This window comes from Geotrypetes seraphini, chromosome 9 (assembly GCF_902459505.1).
Source record: "Geotrypetes seraphini chromosome 9, aGeoSer1.1, whole genome shotgun sequence".
NCBI classification, from domain to species: domain Eukaryota; kingdom Metazoa; phylum Chordata; class Amphibia; order Gymnophiona; family Dermophiidae; genus Geotrypetes; species Geotrypetes seraphini.
The window spans coordinates 24,141,287-24,161,231 of record NC_047092.1 but is presented as its reverse complement, the minus strand read 5'-3'; the positions used below and the strand labels follow the sequence as shown (position 1 = coordinate 24,161,231).

At 43.7% G+C, this 19,945-nt stretch overlaps 1 protein-coding gene across 6 annotated transcripts in view; it reads right to left on the bottom strand.

Moving 5' to 3' along the window:
• Window positions 1-19,945, bottom strand: part of MAGI2 (membrane associated guanylate kinase, WW and PDZ domain containing 2) — a 1,098,994-nt gene that overhangs the window by 932,538 nt on the left and 146,511 nt on the right. The window lies entirely within an intron of this gene.

Sequence of the window (19,945 nt, the reverse complement as noted above, 5' to 3'; positions counted from 1 at the left end):
GAGAGGTATACGCATTTATGTTTTGCACGAATGTCACGCTCGCCGTTCGTGCACATAACATGCGCATGCGCATTTACGTTACGCCGTTTGCACTGATATTTCAGTTTGCGCATGCGCATACACATGTCGTTTGCGTGCATAACCACAAGGTATGCGCATTTACGTTACGTGGTTATCGCCCCACGTTTTTTTTCATGCATGCGATTATCTGCGCTGGGTTGTCATGCGCGCAATTGTGTTGCGCGCATTTGACCACGCACGCCATTTTCTTGTGCACAATTGTGTTGCGCGCATTTGACCAGCCACCGTTCTTCATACATCCCCAAGTGAGTTGGCAACTTAACTTTGCATTTCTGTTAATGCATTATTTGCTTCTTGGTTGTAAAGTTCAATTAATTCAGCATTTTATTACACGCATGTATACTAGCCATAGTTTCTGTAATACATGTTCTACTGGTTTTGTAGTCTATAAACTATGCATAAAATAAAGGATAAATAAAGTACAAAGGGAGCCATATAAATTTTTATAATGTGTATATTGACAGATATAAGTCAGATAATCTTTAGAAAATTTCCTACTTCATAGTACAGTATTGTTGTCCTCACTTTTTTAACTACCTAGAAATATATCAGCGTGCAATATTTTACGCGGCAACGACCTTGGAGATTTTCCTCAATTTCACACTTGAGCAGAGACAATGCAGTGAACTGCAGCGTTGGCAGGGGCTCAAGCTAATCTCTAATCATAAATTATCCCTCTAAGAAAGAAAAACAAAGAAAAACTTACTTCATAAGGTACACGTGTTTAGGCGTGTAGCATGACAACAGTAACAAGCACTTTATCATTTTTATCTGCTCTGATTAAACAAGATAATGTTTTGGTGCATTAGCTTGAGGCATGTAAATATCTCCTAGTTTTCTTAATACACATGTTCCACAAAAGCAGATATTTATGTCTCAGAAAAGTAAACCAAAGTTAAGTCCAAGATTAGAGAAGCAATGCAATTTTAAATGTATCACATAAAGTTAAATGTGCAAACAAAAAAAAAAAATTTTAAGCAAAAGAAAAAATACTAGGAAAAAAAATTCTACCACTGGTACCTTGGACTTCCTGTTATGGCTGACTGCAGTGAGGAAGTAGGTCCTCAAAGGCCACTAAATAAATCCACAAATCACCACTACAGACTTACTTTATTTCCCGTACATCCTCAATGATTGCAGCTTGCTGATTGATGGACGGGCAATTTTATTGTAAAAACAAAACAAAACACCTAAAGAAATGAGAGCTAAGCCTCAACAAGGCGCCCAAGAGAAATCAAAAACCTCACGAGCCCAAAATGCAGTTGGAGCCAGAAAGGCTTACACTAGAAATTATAGGCGACATGATTGAAATGATATCCAAGAATGTGTCAGCAGCCCTAGAGAATCAATTTAACAAGCCATAGGCCTGAATGGACCAAATCAGAGAATAATTTGATGACCACGCAGCTCAACCCTACATGAGCACTATTAGGCTAGCCTCAAAGGAAATCACAACGGAGCAGCTTGCAACTCTGAGGAGAGAGAACATAGCCTTTTGGACCATAATGAAGACCAGGAGGATACAGGGCATAGAAATAGCCTGGCTGATATTCAAAATGAATTAACTGTGACCAAACTTTGTAACTATGACCTAACTGTATTAATAAGTGTAGTCATAGGCACTGGAATGCTTTTTTGTTGGGGGGGCACATAAGCTCTGCCCTAGATCAGTGTTCCTCAACAAGAGGTACGCGTACCCTTAGGGGTACATGGCCTGGCTGCCGCCGGCAGGGATCCCTGCTGAAGCTGCTGCTGGGGATCCCTCCATGCCAGTCTGCCTGCCCACTGCACCCCCCCCCCCTCAATCCCCTGAAGCCAACCATGTTGCTTCGTTGGAGCCGGACTGGCTCCCTTCTCCCCCAGCAGTACTCCATTAGCGACTCCAGTAGCTGACCCGGAATCTTCTCGCCGATGTCAGGGCAGCGCTGTACATTTTGCAAAAAATTAAAGGTACACGGCGGGCGGGAGGAGAGGGGGGAAGGAGTAGATGTCAGCGAAGGGACACGGCAGAGAGAGGCAGGCATGCTGGCTGGTAGCAAGATGCCACTCCCAGCCTCACAAGAGGTACTTCATTCCACACAGGATCCCCTGTTGGGCCCTGTTATAATACTACTGGCAATTTTGGGGGAGGCCATGGCCCCTGTGCCCCCTCCCCTGTTCTGACACCTATTGAATGTCTGTGTCAAACTGTCCATTGTAACTTCCTGGGTAACTGACCCAACCTCTTGTAATATAATATGACCCTGAACTGAATAGGTAAAGACGGAATAGAAAACCTGATCAACATAATATAACATTTAACCGTCTGGGAACAGTTGTCAACCAGCTAAATCGCTTGTTTGTGGCCTTCTGGTCATTTCAGTAGCATTTAGCAGTTGTCTTCGCTGAAAATCACTGGTTAGCACTGAATCCAAAAGCAGCTAACTTGTGCCCGTTTCAGGGGCAGAACGGGGTTAAGTGCCCATGGGCTCCTTTTATCAAGCAGCGGAAGAGCGTTTGACCATGGGCTGGTGAGGTAAATGCTCCGACGCTCATAGGAACTGAATGAGAGTCGGGGCATATACCTTGCCGGCCCGTAGTAAAACTCTCTACCGCTGCTTGATATAAGCCAGAGTTGAGAAAAAATAACTTAACCTCCCCCCACCCCCCTCTTTTATTAAGCTGCAGTAGAGGTTTGTACCGCAGCTTGGAGCGCTAAATGCTCTGGCCATGGTAAAAACTTCTATTGCGACTTAGTAAAAAAAAACAAAAAAATGGGAGGGGGTTCTTAGTTTCATTGTTCCTTTGCAAATTGATGTACACAGAATCATAAGAACATAAGTGGCCGCTGCTGGGTCAAACCAGTGGTCCATCATGCCCGGTAGTCCGCTCACGCGGCGACCCTGCGTACATTCTGGTTACCTGCGTACATTCTGGTTCAGCAGGAACTTGTCTAACTTTGTCTTGAATCCTTGGAGGGTGTTTTCCCCAATAACAGCCTTCGGAAGAGCGTCCCAGTTGTCCACCACTCTCTGGGCGAAGAAGAACTTCCTTACGTTTGTACGGAATCTATCCCCTTTTAACTTTAGAGAGTGCATTCTAGTTCCCTCCACCTTGGAGAGGGTGAACAACCCGTCTCTATCTAAGAACTCATTTTACTAAGTTGCGTTAGGGCTTTAACGTGCGGAATAGCGCGCGCTAGACATTGAGCTGGCGTTAGTTCTAGCCGCATAGCACAGGGTTAGCACACGCTAAAAAAGCTAGCACGCCTTAGTAAAAGGAGCCCTAAGTCTATTCCCTTCATTATCTTGAATGTTTCGATCATGTCCCCTCTCAGCCTCCTCTTAAGTGCTACGTTTATATATCTGCATAACGAGTTAAGTGTGAGGAGGGAGGGGCAAGCAGTAAAAATGAAAGTGACACCTTGACTTGAACACATTAGAAAAAAAAAAAAAGAACCAATAACAGCTGAAAATGTACACAGGCTGGCAATTCTTTGAGAAAATGCTGCAAAACCCGAGTCACGTGATTTGACAGGATTTTAAACTCTGCAGATAAGAAAGAGAATTATCACAGCTTACGAGGCGCAAGGATAAGTGAGACACAAAGGTAGCAAGCTCCTTTTTTTTTTTTTTCAGCGACTATTAGGCCAAAGTATCACAAAGATGCATCGAGCAGATACATTTTGGACAGAATCACATCAGAACGGTTCATAGTCAGTGGCGCGTGAGACACCAGCGTGCCGACAATCCAGCGCTGACAATTCGGTGCAAGAAAGAAACGCGCCGTGGGAAAACTTATTTTTAAAGAGCTCCGACGAAGGGTGTTTGGATCCCCCATCCCCCCACTTTACTGCATAGTGTTCGCGCTGCTGTTGGGGGGGGTTTGGAACCCTCCATTATAGAGAAAACGGAACTTTTCCCAATTTTTTTCAGGAAAAGTTCCGTTTTCTCTATAATGTGGGGGGTTGCACCCCCCCACACCCCCCGTCGGAGCTCTTTAAAAATAAATTTTCCCATGGCGCGCTTCTTTCTTGCGCCAAATTGTCAGCGCTGGATTGTCGGCGCGCTGGTGTCTGGCGCGCGATTATCCAGTCACCCATCCGTACTACATAACACTGTTCTCCCCAGCTACACTGCTATTGTTTCATGAGAATAAGTCACTGATATTGCAAACAAAAGACTAAATGAAACAGTTTATGGATTAGATCGGATGTTCAAGTTAGCATCATTCCTAATTAGAGAGTTGCGCGGGGACAGAAATCCCACCCGTCCCCGCCAAAATCCCACCCATCCCCGCGAGGAATCCCACCCGTCCCCAAGAGGAATCCCACCCGTCCCCACCCATCCCCGCGAGGAATCCCCTCCGTCCCCAACCGTCGCCGCGAGGAATCCCCTCCGTCCCCACTCCTCCCTATAAACTTCAGAAATAGTTATTTTAGTTAATAATGCTGCTGAATTAAAGGCTCTGGTAGAGACCCATTTATAAATAAGCAAAGAGACTTTATTAATTTGGAAATATTAATTGGGAAGAATACATACTTTGTAAATGGGTTTCTACCAGAGCCTCTAATGTAAATATAAAATATAAATACTCAGCTGATGAGAACCCACAAGCTGTCAGCTGAGGACTTCCTTTGCAGTTGGCCGGGGGTCCCTTTTGCCAAGCTTGGCAGGCAGCAGTAGCGTCCCTGAGTCACAGATGCTGGCACCTCAGTGGCTCATGGATGCTGCCAGCGACCGCTGCGCTTGGTGGAGGGGAGTTCTGGCCATCTCTAGAGGAGGTCCTCTGCTGGCGGTGCTTGGGGATCCCCACCAGTCACAGCAAGGGTCAACAAGTACTTCAACACTGTAGAAATAAAACCAGAAATGCATTTCCTTTTCTTTTGAACACAAAACAAAGACATCTGCCATATACATTTCCCAAAGCTAACATATTTTAGTCAAAAAATTCCGTTTACCTTTGTTGTCTGGAGACTTATTTTTCCATAAAGTTGGTCCCAGTTTCTTTTTTCCACTTTCCCATCTTCTGTAAATTCTTCTATTGCTGTCCATTGGTTCCCCCTACCATGGTCCAGCATTTATCTCTTTCTCATCTTTCATGCCTGCCCACAAGCCCCATGCCCAACATTTCTCCTTCTTTCACCCCTCTCCAGCACCATGCCACATCTCTCCTTCCATTCCCTTCACCACTGTCCAACATTCCTCTCTTTAAATCCCTTTCAATCTGTCCTATTGTTCCCTTGCCACATTTCTCACTCTCATCTTTTTCTTCCCTATTATATTTTGTACCTCCCTCCCTACGACCAAAAATTCTCCTCTTTCTTCCATTTGCCATGTGTACACAACCATCTCTCTTTCCTGCTCATTGACACACCCACACCCAATTCTAACTTTCTATTCCCTCCCCCACCTCAGCATCTCTTTCCCTCCCTTCCTCTCTCCCCAGTTCATGACTTCTGTGTCCAAAAATGCACTCCCTTCCACCACTTCATTAGAGTCCAGATAACAGCAGGGGTTGGAGGCAGCCTGCAGCACGCCATATGTAGCCGACCCAGAAGTCTTCCCCCGAAGTCAGAGCTGACATTGGAGGGAAGGCTTTGTATCAGTCTGGCGGTGGCTGAGGTATCAAGTGGGAAGGGGTAGATACTGGATGTAGGAGGTGAGAGGAGAGAGACTGTAGATAGAAAGGGGGAGGGATCAGACACACTGGATGAAATGGGAAAGATAAGACAAGCTGGAATGCCTGGGGAGAAAGAAAAAGACAGATGATGGATGTAAAGAAAAGGAGAGGGAAGGAAGATATTGAATGGAAAGGAGGAGAGGGGGAGGATACGGATGGAAGGGAGGAAAGAGAAAGATGGAGCAGACACTGAATAGAAGGGGGAGAAAGAGAAATTAAGCAGATGCTGGGCTGAAAGGGGGGAAAGATGGGCAGATGCTGGATGGAAGGGGGAGAAAGAAGGGTGGATGATGGATGGGATGACAGAGGGGGCAGAAAGGAGGAAGAGCGGAGATAGATCAGATGCTGGGCAGAAGCAGGAGACAGAGGGGCAGATGCTGGATGGAAAGAGGGGGAAGGGGCAGATGCTGGATGGAAGGGGACCTCAGGTCAGCATCAGAATGGCCGTGCAAGTCTACATGGGTCCAAATGTGCCACACACTGCTAGACTCCCCCCCCCCTAGTCCATTGTGCTTTCTAGAAGCCAGTATTGTGGTGCAGCCTGGTCCCTGCTAAGTTTTCTCCCCCTAGAATGGGACAGACTGTGCTTTTGCTGGCAGAGGCAGAGTGGTGAGCCTGCACGATGGCGCAAACAAGCCCCCCTCCCCTCCCCACCCCACAAGTGTCCTCCACCCAGAACAGGATCGAATTTGTGCCGTGACGCAATCCAGCCTACCGAGGCATCCCCTGCCGAGAACGGAACCAATTCTGCATTCCCGGCCTTTGTATGAGGGAGATCTGGTGCCCCAGAGTAAGGAGACTTGCAGCCATAGAGCACGGGACTCCCACGGGGATGAAAACAGGCCTACCTAAATTCTGGCGATGCAAGCATGCAGCTTAAATACAAGTCTGGCGTCGCGGCAGGAAACAGCCATGCTGAGCAGTGAGCTCAGCACGTACAAAGCTGAAAGCCTTGCTTGCTGATTGGTCTGGCGGCCCTGCCCCGCCATGCCGCCGGACCAATCAGCAAGCAAGGCTTTCAGCTGTGTACGTGCTGAGCTCACTGCTCAGCATGGCTGTTTCCGCTGCGACGCCGAACTTATAAGCTGCATGCCTGCATCGCCAGAATTTAGGTAGGCCTGTTTTTATCCCCATGGGAGTCCCGTGGGCCAGGGGGCGTCCCCGTGGTCGTTCCATGGGCCAGGGGGGCGTCCCCGTGGGAGTCCCGTGGGCCAGGGGGGCGCCCCCGTGGGAGTCCCGTGGGCCAGGGGGGGAACCCGCGGGATTCCCGCGATCCCCGTTCCCGTGCAGACCTCTATTCCTAATGTTTTGTCTCTTGCTTCACTCATTGCATCCTACTTGAAAAATAGAGAATGATATGCAAATAGTACAGTAAGGTTGGGCCTCTGGGTATATTAGGAAGCTGCTACGTACATACAAGCCCTGCAATCATCAAACCTGCTTATGGGGCACTGTTTTCCTGCTTATTGTGACCTCTGCAGCATGTTCGACTGCTTTCCCATCAAATAAAAACTCACTTTTAACATGCTGCCAAGGTCATGAGAGATTAATTAGAAATAAGACTACTGAAACTCTGCTTTCTCTCTTAAAACACAATATTGTGTTGCAGCATATGAAGGTAATACGAGGGCTTAAGGTCAATTCATTATGACAACAATTTATACCTCCCTCCAGGAAATAGTGACAATAACCACAGGAAGAGTCAGTAAAGTAAATAAGTAACAGGGAAGATTCAGTAAAGCTCACCTATCTTTGCGATCCGTGGCTGAGTCTCGGCGGGCAACCGATTCGCTACAGTGTCCTCGTGCAGTGATCGCACGCACGCCCCTTACCGACCCCATAGATTGCTGCAGAGCGATCCAGGCACAAGCGCAGACCATCCTCTCTGCCTGGAGATGCGATCTGCGCATGTGCTTGCTCTCCACTTCAAGTCAAATCAAAAGGAGGAGGGGTGGGGGGGTAGCTGCACTCACCGGCCCCACGAGAATCCAGACTGGAACAAAACAGAACAGGTCATAGTACAGCCCCGCTTTTAAACCCGCGGGTTAAAAGCATGGGCTCGCAGAGAGGTAGGGAGGCAAAGAGCAGGGTTTTTGCACAAGGGAGATGTTTTATTTTAGGGCGGCAGAGAGCAGGACGGTCGGAAAGGATGTGAGCAACTGGTCCTCAGCAGTCGCTTCTTTTCTGATCAGCCAGCCCAGTCAGTATCCCTGAATTTGTTTGGTGAATTGCTGCCTTCCTACTTTTGCATGCGTGGATCGGATCGGGAGATTAGTGAATCGGGTCGGGGGGTTCATAGACAAAATCGCGCGAGACAACGGCGTGCAGACAACTGAGCGCAAGGTTGACGGCGCACCGAAGAAAAGCACTATTTTAAAGGGTTCCGACTGGGGGTGTTGGTGGGGAACCCCCTATTTTACTTAACAGACATCGCGCTGGCGTTGGGGGGGGTTGGGGGGTTGTAACCCCCCTCATTATACTTGAAACCGAACTTTTTGCCTGTTTTTTAGGGAAAAAGTTCAGTTTTAAGTATAACGTGGGGGGTTACAACCCCCCAAACCCCCCATGGCAGCGCAATGTCTGTTAAGTAAAGTGTGGTGGTGGTGGTGGTGGGGGTGGTGGTGGGGGGTTCCCCCCCCACACCCCCCATCGGAGCCCTTTAAAATAGTGCTTTTCTTCAGCGCGCCATCAACCTTGCGCTCAGTTGTCTCGCGCGATTTAGTCCCGTCACAAAGTGGTCGGGGCATGATCAGTAAGCTTAGTGAATCGTGAATCTAGGTCAAAGTCCTGAGAGTAGCATTATCACATCAACTAGTTCTAGAGTTACACTGTGCAAGTCCACATCAGCAGATGTCACATGATTCGCTTGACTCCTGATGCAGGCACTCCAGCCGAAACAAGGCCATATTGAGTCTTCGTTTTGAGTCTTCCTTCCTTCATGCTTCCCAACTAGATTCTCAGTTTGACAAATAGTCATTTGATTTGATTTTTACCCTTGTGGAGATAATTATTAAAGACGCATTCTTACATTGGGCTCTTACATTGGTTATTGCTACTATTTGCTGATGCGATATGATTCTTTACGGGTTTTCATTCTTCATTTTTGCTTCCAACAGTTTACACCTCATCAGATAATACAATATTAAATTATTATTTAATTGATGAATTTGATGGCCTTGCAGGGAACAAGCAGAATAGAAGGTACCGATAAGCATTGTTCATGATAATAGGCTTTCTCTGTTTTGTGTAATATGAACGCTTGAATTTTTATATCCTGAGAAATGATTGCACAGATAAGTCAGCAAAACCTGAGCACTGCCAATTTAGCAATGAAAGAAGGATAAATGGTTACCAGGTGAACAAGCATGCACTAGGAGGGGAAAAAGAAAGCAAGTTTTTATAAAGCATGAGAACAAACATCTCATCGATATGCTAGGCTTTTGCATACATGCTCAGGATGGCTATAATGTCTTATCCAGGGGTTAATAGAATACCCACTTCATAATGGCATTCATGGTGGACTACCTACATCAAAAGTCTGCCCACAAAACTCTAGTAATATCACTCAATATCTTTTTAGGTGTAGGTGGTGTTCATTGTTGCAGATAAAGGGAACCTTTTTACCAACCAAGAGACCCAACACAGTCCGTGTTTCGGACAACACGCCTTCGTCAGGGGTCCATTGTAAATAAGGTATACAATGTACCGCAAAAATTGAAAGTAACAACAAATGCCTATATTACACCAAGAGCCGCTGCCAAAAATCAAATCTTGGTGTAATACACAGGCACTTGTTGTTATCTTCATTTTTTGCGGTACATTGTATACCTTATTTACCATGGACCCCTGACGAAGGCGTGTTGTCCGAAACACGGACCGTGTTGGGTCTCTTGGTTGGTAAAAAGGTTTTTTATTACTTCATTTTAACTTTGGTACGATAAATTCTTGCCTGCATCCTGTACATCGTCTGCAGTTTTTGTTTGGTTTTCCTGTTTTGGTGGTTTTTCTGCAGGTTCTGTTGGATTTCTTTTTTTTGTTGCTCCAGATAAAGGGAAAAATATTGTTAAATTTCGGAAAACTCAAAGTAGAAAATTCTACGAGGCACTTAAATTTAGGCCCCATTATACAAATTCTATAAAAGACACCTAACTTAGGCCCCCTTATACAAAGCCAAGGAGCCGTGTGGCAAATGCTCAGATGCCCATTCCAATTCCTAGGGGCAGGGGGGTTAATTAGTAAATCGGCTTCAATTATGAGCTTTAACTAAATAAAAATTGAAAAAAATAAAAATTAATGGGGCGACAGGCACAATTCTACAAAAGGTAGGCACCTGACACCAAAGTGTTTAAGGGTGGAGAAGGCCATTAGGCACGTTTCTCTAGAGCACTGGTTCCCAACCCTCTCCTGGAGGACCACCAGGCCAGTTAGGTTTTCAGGATAACCCTAATGAATATGCATGGAGCAGATTTGCATGCCTGGCACCTTCATTATATGCAGATCTCTTTCATGCATATTCATTAGGGCTATCCTGAAAACCCGACTGGCCTGATGGTCCTCCAGGAGAGGGTTGGGAACCCCTGCTCTAGAGGACTTAGGCGCCTAAAATATAGGCCTTAAGATAAGACCCTGGGCCTACAATATTGGTCGCCATACCTAAAGAAGGATATGGCGATACTCGAGAGGGTGCAAAGGAGAGCGACACGTCTGATAAAAGGTATGGAAAACCTTTCATACGCTGAGAGATTAGAGAAACTCGGGCTCTTTTCCCTGGAAAAGAGGAGACTTGAGAGGGGATATGATAGAGACCTACAAAATCATGAAGGGCATAGAAAAAGTGGAGAGGGACAGATTCTTCAAACTTTCGAAAAAATACAAGAACGAGAGGGCATTCGGAAAAGTTGAAAGGGGACAGATTCAAAACAAATGCTAGGAATTTTTACTTCACCCAACATGTGGTGGACACCTGGAATGCACTTCCAGAAGGCGTGATAGGACAGAGTACAGTATTGGGGTTCAAGAAGGGATTGGACAAGTTTCTGTTGGAAAAAGGGAAAGAGGGGTATAGATAGAGGATTACAGCACAGGTCTTGGACCTGTTGGGCCACCGCTTGAGTGGACTGCTAGCAAGATGGACCTCAGGTCTGACCCAGTAGAGGCACTTCTTATGTTCTTATGTACATTACAGGCTCCTAACTTTAAGTTAGGCACCGGTAGAAATGATTCTGTTAAAGGCGCCTAAGCATGACCGACATGTAATAGGCAGCTATCTTTTAAGACTCCATTTACGGAATTTTCCCCGAAGTGCTTATATAATTTTTGTAGGAAACCCATCTGACTGACAATGGGCACTCAAAATTTAGGAATGACTGGGTGAACTAATGTGCATATTCTTTGTACTCTACTAAGCAGCAAGTTTCCATGATTTTATATAGTCAAAAAAAAAAAAGTGTCCTTTCAAATAGAGGGGTCATTATGCAATTGTAATAGATAAGCTTTGCAGTCAGGAATACATTGTATGCAACTTCTGTTCCTCAAACATTCATGATAATGTGCTTGTTTTTAATTCTTCTAAAATTGTTGCTCAGCTTTGCTTCGATGTCCTGAGAGATGCCAAACCATCCAGCCAAATTGGGAACCTGAAGCTGCAGTCCAGCGTCCCCTTCCTTCTTAAGCAATTGAGGTTGATAAGATGCATTGCAGATGTGAAATCCCGAAATGTTGGGCTTTACTTATTTATGAGGGTGGTTTGAAATGTTTGGTAAATTTCTATGAGATGGCGCCACAGTCCATTAGTCATCGATGACATCAATGAGTATTTTGCAGAGTTTTCTATGATACAAAAAAAAAAAAAACCCCACTGGAAAATCGCTGGACTAGGGGCTAGAATCACTAAATTCTTTTTGGGGGGCGATCCGTGTACGAGTTTTCTGGGCGACCGATTCACTAAAGAATCCCCATGCAAATGATCTGATCGGACACACGGTCACAAGCAATCCCACGGATCGCTGCAGAGCGATCCAGACGCATGCGCATGCCATCCTCTCTTCCTGGAGTTGCGATCCGCACATGTGTTTGCAAAGCACGCTCAGCTCGAGGTCAAAACAGAAGGGGGGGGGGCTGCACTCGCTGGCCCCGTGAGAATGTGAATCTAGCCCTTAAATCAGACTGGAACAAAATCAAAATCAGACTGGAACAACGCCATAGTGCAGCTCCGCTTTTAACCCACAGGTTAAAAACACGGGCTCACAGAGAGGCAGGGTGCTTTTTTGCACAAGGGAGATGTTTTATTTTTATGGTTTCAGGGCTGCAGGGCTAGGATTTCAGGGCGGCAGAGAGCAGGACGTGAGCAACTGGTCCTCAGCAGTCGCTTCAGTTTGAATCAGCCAGCCCAATCGGTGTTTCTTCTCTTTAGTGAATCGAGCCTTCCTACTTTGCATGCCGTTTGCATGGGCGGGTCGAGCTCGGGTTGGACCGGGCGGAAGGTTAGTGAATCGGGTCGGGGAACGATCGCAAACCAGTCGGGACATGATCGGACTGTTTTAGTGAATCTAGCCCTAGGCCTGACTCTGTATAGGACGCCCGGTCTCGGCAAGTGCCTAAGCTCTTCTGTGTTTGGTGCGGTACAAAATGGCTTATGTGTATTATATTCAGGTACTTTCTCTGTCACTAGTGGGCTCTAAGCTTTATACCTGGGGGCAATGGAGGGTTATATGACTTCTTAGAGTCAGAAGACGCCACAGGGGGAATTGAACCCAGTTCCCCACATTCTTAGACCACTGAGTCCTCAAAGAAAGTTTGTTCACTATCCAGAAAGGAAAAAAAAAAAGATTACTGTATACTGGTAATAAGAAAGAGATCTCCACTCTCTACATGTAAAACTTCTGTGGGATAAGAGCAGAGCTGTAACAGGGCTTTTTGCAAGCACAGTTAAGACTCTCCGAGATGTGCATCAAACAATTTCAACACACTGAGAGCAAAAATTACTTTCTCTGGCCTAACGCCTCACAGTCGTCAAGGCAGGTCAGCATCCTTCTGTGCACGCCCCCACTGTGAGCTCTTCTCCACTTATCTTACTGGTACAGTTCTCCTCTTTGATAGCAGACAGGACTCTGCGTTAATTATTTCCTCCATAATGTGCATTAAGTCCTGTGCATACAAATGCATTCTGTTTCAGCGTCATTTTTTTTGTTATTTTCATAAAACTAAGGGCTCCTTTTACTAAGGTGTGCTAGCGTTTACAGCGCACGCAGGAAATTACCGCGCGCTACGCTTCTAGAACTAACGCCAGATTAATGCTAGCGTTAAGGTCTAGCGTGCTATTCCGCACGTTAACCCTTTCAGGACCAAGGGACATATTTGTCCCATAACTTTAAAATCCTATAAATTTTGATTGGGATAGTCTACAGTTCTAAATTTGATATGTACGGATTCCATATGATACTGCCTTTATGTAAACAAACTGGTTCCGACATTCATTCATTAGCGTCGTTGCCAGATTGACGAGAAGATTCACTTGCCACACTGTCCATAAGCCAGAAGTGTGATTTTTTTTTTTTTTTTTAAAATAATGATATTTCACAAAAAAAATCAATTTTTTGGCATCTGCAAGCCCTTTTTACCATAAAAATGTCGTCAAAACCACAAAAATTGGCCTACGATCCTTATGGTCCTGAAAGGGTTAAAGCCCTAACGCGGCTTAGTAAAAGGAGCCCTAAATTGTTGCCTGCTAAACACAACAGAAGCCACGTGCAAAATATTCAAAGCCCCAAATTAATACATAAGAACATAAGAAGTTGCCTCCACTGGGTAAGACCAGAGGTCCATCTCGCCCAGTGGTCCGCTCCCGCGGTGGCCCATCAGGTCCGCGACCTGTGAAATGGTTTCTGACCACAAAACTTTATTATTTTTTTTTAATTATTTATTGGTTTTTAATCAAAAACAGTGTCATACAAATGAAAGAACAAAAGATATTCCACATATTCCACTATTATCTATACAGGTAACATAAATATCATTCAATAATTTCATTTTCCTGCATATAATAATATCATAATATATCCTAATATACAATACAAATAAAGAATAAAGTTACCCAAATATCACTATCAATATTTATTCCCCTCCCTCCAACCCCCCACCCCCCTGGATGTGTAAAGATAAATAAACCAAAGAAGAAATATGATGAAAATACATTATTATGTTTTTACAAATTTAGTCAATGGGCTCCAAATTTTATTAAATACCTCACTAAAACCCCTACATTCTGCGTTACTTCGTTCGTATCTGTATGTAGTACACACCAAAATGTATAATTAAAAAAAGGTGTTATGTTAATGCTATAACTAGTACTTATCTCTCTAGCACTCCTAAATCAATGTAGTACCGCAAAGAGATATATAACAGACAGTCCCTTGTCCACCATGCCTAAAATCTAGTCAAGACACACAGATAAGATGCATCTAAGACTAAAGCAAATGTTGGTAGTATGGAAAACACGCTGAAAGTCAACAAGGTAGAGGATCAGGGAGAGTCAGGTTCACAATGTTATGTGTTCGCCACAAAGGACACTGCCCCTGCCCTGGTTTTAATTTTGCTCCCTTCTGTAGAGACTGCCCCGAGTTTGCTCCTACAAATGATTTATAAAGGCAGGGTTTTTTCATAAAATAGGACCAGCTCATATCGGGGTCCTTTAACTAAGGCGCACTAGCCATATCACTATGGACGCGTTAGCATTTAGCACGCGCCTTAGTAAAAGAGAGGGATTGTGCCTTGTGGTATGGCAATACAATTAGGGCTGTATTATAATTATAATTACGATTCTGAGGCGTCTTAGTTCCTTCCAATCTTTTCGTAAATCTTTGAAAACTTTTCTATTTGCTAAACACTTTGAAAACTAATTTCCATGTATTTTAGTTTTTTGTGTTTTTTTTAAATTAATTTATTGTTAACCATGTCGAGCTTCCCATGGTTGAAGACCCGGTATATTTAGTTTTTTTTTATTTTTCCTCTGCAGCTCGCCTTGTGACTTTGGGCAAGTCACTTAACCATCCATCACTCAGAGTCACAAGTTGATGCAGTGGGGGAATAAATTACTAATCTACTTTTAATTACGTGATTAATTCCAATTACAATGACCTAGAGGATGGAGCATCCAGTGAGATCATCAAGTTTGCAGATGACACAAAGCTATGCCGGGTAATCAAATCGCAGAAGGACAGTGAGGAACTCCAGAGCGACTTGAGTCGACTGGAGAAATGGGCAGATAAATGGCAGATGGAAGTTTAATGTGGAAAAATGCAAAGAGGTGCACTTAGGCAGAAAGAATAAGGAACACATGTATAGTATGTCAGGTGCAACTCTGGGAAAAACCGAACAGGAAAAGGGCCTGGGTGATTGATAGGACCCTGAAAACGTCGGCGCAATGCGCAGCGGAGGCAAAGAACGCAATCAGAATGCTAGGCATGATAAAGAAGGGAATCACGAGTAGATAGGAGAAAGTAATAATGCCGCTTTATAGAGCGATGGTCAGACCACACTTGGAATACTGCGTCCAACATTGGTCTCCATACCTAAAGAAGGATATATATAAAACTCCTGGAGAGGGTGCAGAGACAAGCAACAAAGCTAGTGAAAGGTATGGAGAACCTGGATTACGAGGAACGACTTAAGAGACTGGGGTTGTTCTCCCTTGAGAAGAGGAGTCTGCGAGGGGATCTGATTGAGACTTTCAAAATACTGAAAGGAATCAACAAAATAGAGCAGGAAAAACAGTTATTTACAATGTCCAATGTGACACAGACAAGAGGGCACAGACTGAAGCTGAGGGGGGACAGATCCAGGACAAATATCAGGAGGTTCTGTTTCACGCGGCGAGTGGTGGACACCTGGAATGCTCTCTCAGAAGAGGTAATTGCGATATCCACCGTTCTAGGATTTAAGGGTAAGCTAGATGTACATTTCCTTATGAGTGGCATAGAGTGATACGGGTAAGGGTAAACTAGATGCACATCTCCTTTTGAGAAGCATAGAATGATATGGGGACTAAAACTATGCCAGGGTACACCTGGCAGGGCCTCCGCGTGTGCGGATCGCCGGACTTGATGGACCTAGGGTCTGATCCGGAGATGGCAATTCGTATGTTCTTATGTACAAATTTTAATCAAAATGTAGCCCTTAAAAAAAAAAAAAAAAAAATTAAATAAAAAGTAATGAGAAGATAAGAAATACAAAAATTAACTTAAGAAAATTACAAATTAAAGAATCTAAAGCAGCATGCAGAATAGCTGTAAACACCCTTAGTTTTCACAGCCTACTTTAGAAAGGCAAACTTAGGGGCCCTTCTACAAAGCCCTGGTAGTACTTCTCCCGAGTCCAATGCACCGAAGCCCATAGGAACTGAATGGGCTTCAGTGCATTTGCCACAGGAGACATGCTACCGCGGCTTTGTAAAAGGGGCCCTAATTTGAATACCTGACAGCTCTCCATGCAAATGCATCCCCTGAATCAAAACACTAGGCAGTTTATCACATGCCCTGCGAGATCCGTTGCATAGACCTCATTCGATTGTACAATCCTTGACTCTAACAACTCATTTTTACGTATCTTACTGCCTGCCTTACCCGTATTTTCTCTCCATACATCCCAATCGCAATTTCCTTTCTGATGCCTATTAAGATATTTCATTGTATTGCAATGTGAGCATACTATTTTTGTTATGGATATGTTCTAATGGGCTGTATTACATCTGCATGAACTGTCACTGTATGATATGAATACTATAATTTACACACACACCTTTTTTTTTTTACAAAACTGCGATAGTGCTTTTTAGCGCAGGCCGGCGCGCTGAATGTTCTGCCCTGCTCCCAAAGCTCATTGGAACTCTGAGTTTCGGGAGCAGCCCAGAGCATTCAGCGCACCGGCCTGCGCTAAAAACCGTAATCATAGTTTTGTAAAAGGGGGGAAGGGGGAGGGTTAATTTGCTATTCCCAAGTTTACCCTGTTGCTGTAATTAGCATTTGGACACTTTTACATTACTTATTTTCTTGCTACCTATGTCCAGCTACACCAAGGCCCTGATTCTATAAATGGCGCCTAACTTCTAGGAGCCGAGGAGCACAACTGTCAATCATCCGCTAGGCGCTATTTATAGAATCACGCCTAGCAGTGCCTAAGCAGTCTTAGGTGTAAGGCTAAGCAGTCTTTGAAAATAACAAAAATGATGCTGATCAAAATGTGTTTGTATGCGCAGGACGTAATGCATATTATGGAGGAAATAATAAATACAGAATCTCGTCTGCTATCAAAGAGTTGAACTGTACCAGTAAGGTTTTCGTGGCCTAAATAAGTGTGCCTAAGTCAAACCGCACTCATAATCCACCCAGAATCTTCCCCTAACCACACCTACTTTTTTGGTAGGTGCCTCGGAGTCGACGACTACCTTGAAGGGGTAGGCTTCTACTGAGAGCCAGGCGTCTACCAGCTAATTTTTATAATTGCTTTTAAATTAATGGTGCCAATTAAGCCTAATTGAATAAGGCATATGCAAAAAAAATTTTTACCCAATTCTTTATTCGTTTTTATAACTTACATCATGTGCAATGTGCAATGTGCAATGTGCAATGTGCAATGTAAAAATAACATTTTAACTTAAATACATCACTTGAAATCTACAATTCATCATGTTAAATAGAATTTATCCCTTTCCCTCCCAACCCTTCAATATCACATAACACATATACCATATAATAAAGTCTTTCCTTTCATTCAGAGCAAATAATGAAATTCAAAAAACGAAACCCCCCCTCCCCATTATTTCAATTGGACTAATCAGGGAAAATGATACCTATTCATTGCAATAATTTGTTATGGCCCCCACACATCTTGAAATTTATTAAAATTCCCTTTCTGAATAGCTAATGTTCTTTCCATTTTATAAATATGACACACTGAATTCCACCAAAAACTGAAGTTCAATCTATTTTCCCCAGTTACATGTTATTTGTTGTATGGCAACTCCTGTTAAAATAAGTAAAAGTTTATTATTTTTGGAAGATATTTGGCTCTTAGCCCTCACTGACAGGCGAAATAATACTGTATCATACGATAATGCCACATGATTTTCTAACAAACAATTTATTTGACCCCATATTGATTTCCAAAAAGATCAAATAAATGGACAATAAAATAATAGGTGGTCTAAAGTCCCTGCTTCAAGATGATAATGCCAACATCTTTTTTTTTTTTTTTTTTGAAGAGCTACAATTTTGTCTCCTAATACAATCATAAGTGCAATCACTAATCTTGGGAATGCTGGATTATTGCAACAACTTGTACCTACCATGTCCAGCAAATGAATAAGCTAGACACCCATATCAGTGAATCGTTTCCTACAAGGGGTTAATACATCTTAGACAAATAAATTTAGGCTCGCTTTTCTGAAGTAGGCTATAAAAACTTTAAGGCTGTTTATAGCTATTCTGCATGCTGTTTTAAATTCTTTAATTTGTAATTTTTCAATTTGTATTTCTTATCTGTTTATTACTTTTTATTCTTGAATTTTTAGGGCTGCATTTCATTAATCTTTTTAAATGTGATAAAAGGTATAGCTCCTTGTGACTCTGGGCAATGTAGGGTTAAGTGACCTGCCCAAAGTCATGAGGAGCTGCAGTGGGGTTTAAAAAAAAAAAAAAAAAAAAAAGCAACACACTTTTAATTATGCAATTAATTGTGATTAAAATGCAGCCCTAGTACAGTAGACTCTCCGTTAACTGGCACCCATGGGGATTGGTAGATGCCGGATAAATATAGTTTCTGGTTGCTTGAGAGTAACTCTTAAAAACAGACCTACAGTAACTAATACTATGCCCCGTACCATGCCATACCATAAACTGTTCTGACAAACTACCAGACATGTGGTAGGCCAGGGGTGTCAAATTCCCTCCTGAAGGGCCATAATCCAGTCGGGTTTTCAGGATTTCCCCAGTGCACATAAGCACATAAGCATTGCCTCTGCCGAGTCAGACCATAGGTCCATCATGCCCAGCAGTCCGCTCCTGCGGCGGCCCCCCAGGTCAATGATCTGTAAGTGATCTATTACTCTAAAGCATTTTGTACTGTATAGTAACCCTCTAATTGTACCCTTCAATCCCCTTTTCCTTCAGGAACTCATCCAATCCCATTTTGAAACCCCAAATCGTACTCTGCTCTACCACCTCTTCTGGAAGCGCATTCCAGGTGTCCACCACCCTCTGAGAGAAGAACTACTTCCTAGCATTTGTTCTGAACGTGTCTCCCTTCAATTTTTTTGAGTGCCCTCTAGTTTTTATTGCCCCCGCCAGTCTGAAGAATCTGTCCCTCTCTACCTTCTCTATACCCTTCATGATCTTGTAAGTTTCTATCATATCAGTGAATATGTATGAGATCTATTAGATGCACTGCTTTCATTGTATGCTAATAGATCTCATGCATATTCGTTGGGGAAATCCTGAAAATCCGACTGGATTACGACCCTCGAGGAGGGACTTTGACACCCCTGTGGTAGGCAAAGCGTGGGCATACTCAGGGTGTGGCGTGTCAAGTTTACACTTTAATTTCCACCAGAAATTTATTTTATTTTCATTTTTATTTAAAATATTACAGTATTTCTTAGTTTGTTTGTTTTTTTTTTCTTGCTGGTTGCTTGAGAGTTCTGGTTGCTTGAGTTCCAGTAAATACTATACCAAAGGGCATTCATGGGTCATTAAAATGAAACTATTACCTTGTGACTGCAATTCTCAACTAATGCCACTAGAGAGAGAGACCACGACTATGCAGTCTAGTAATTTGCACACAGTCCCTGGATCCATAGTTTTTCATCCTGCCTTCATCAAATCATAATTCAAAGCCAGAATAGGCATCTGTGATCAATGAATGGCATGGAAGGAGGGCAACTGATAGTACCTCCTCTCTAGAAATCTGAACTTAAGCTTGGAAGATAACTAAGCTACACCAAGCACCATTATACAAATTATATGCCTAAAAAGCAATGTTACTTACCGTAACAGTTGTTATCCAGGGACAGCAGGCAGCTATTCTCACTAGTGGGTGATGTCATCCGACAGAGCCCCGACATGGACATCTTGAAAGCATGTCTTGCTTGAAGAAACTTAGAAGTTTCGAGATGCCCGCACCGCGCATGCGCCAGTGCCTTCCCGCCCGATGT